This window comes from Penaeus monodon, chromosome 27 (assembly GCF_015228065.2).
Source record: "Penaeus monodon isolate SGIC_2016 chromosome 27, NSTDA_Pmon_1, whole genome shotgun sequence".
Classification (NCBI taxonomy): Eukaryota; Metazoa; Arthropoda; class Malacostraca; order Decapoda; family Penaeidae; genus Penaeus; species Penaeus monodon.
Genome location: NC_051412.1, coordinates 19,629,767 through 19,630,673, shown reverse-complemented (window position 1 = coordinate 19,630,673; position 907 = coordinate 19,629,767).

Sequence of the window (907 nt, the reverse complement as noted above, 5' to 3'; positions counted from 1 at the left end):
CCCGGTCGCCACGCTCTCCTACACCTACTTTTTTTTAACCCACATCACAGAGGCGAAGATTAAGGAACATCTAAATGCTTCTTTTGTCCTTAATCAACCGCCGTTCAAGTGTATTATAACGTTCTTGCAAGGTTGTTATTTGTCTGAAACAATGGTTTACAACTTTTTTTTTTTTACACTCGCGACCCCTTTCTCAAACCTCCGACATACCTGCGACCCCTCGGCACAAACTTTAAACTAATAAAAAGAAAATAAGTAATCTGTATAACCTTTATTTATCTAACTGTAATACATCATTCATTTAAGTCATGTCTTCATGTTATAATCTTAAAGGTAGTACTTACGAATAACTAGCAAACTGACCTGTTTATATACGTTTTTTTTTCCACAAGGCTACACTTCATGCAAATAAAAGGAAGAGTCGCTTAGTTGGAATCAAAATGCATTATGTTGGTATTACAAGATAATAAGAACTACCATGCATAACTTTTCTAACGTTTCCACATAAAATAACGTTATTTATTGTGGAAAGATGGCTATAGATTTCATTTAAAAGGGAAGGATCATAGAAAATGTTTATCTTCGCAAAAAAAGGCTTGTATAATAATAAACTACGCTGTCTTAGCACACTTAGTATTTATCAAAGAAAGCTGAAGGTCGCATCACTGTGAAAGGGAAGGATAACACTTTATATCTGCTGATATTAGAAGTAAACACATACTCGAAAATGCAAAAACAATCCATCGAAAGTTACCAATAACCAAAAATTGTAAATATTTTCTGAGAAATGCATATGGGTTATATTAAAATTTATTTCCTTTGCTGTATATCTTTGTATTCTGATCATTCATGAAGCGGGGGGAAAACGCCCACTCAAAATGAGGTTTCCTCATGCGTCACGGACACC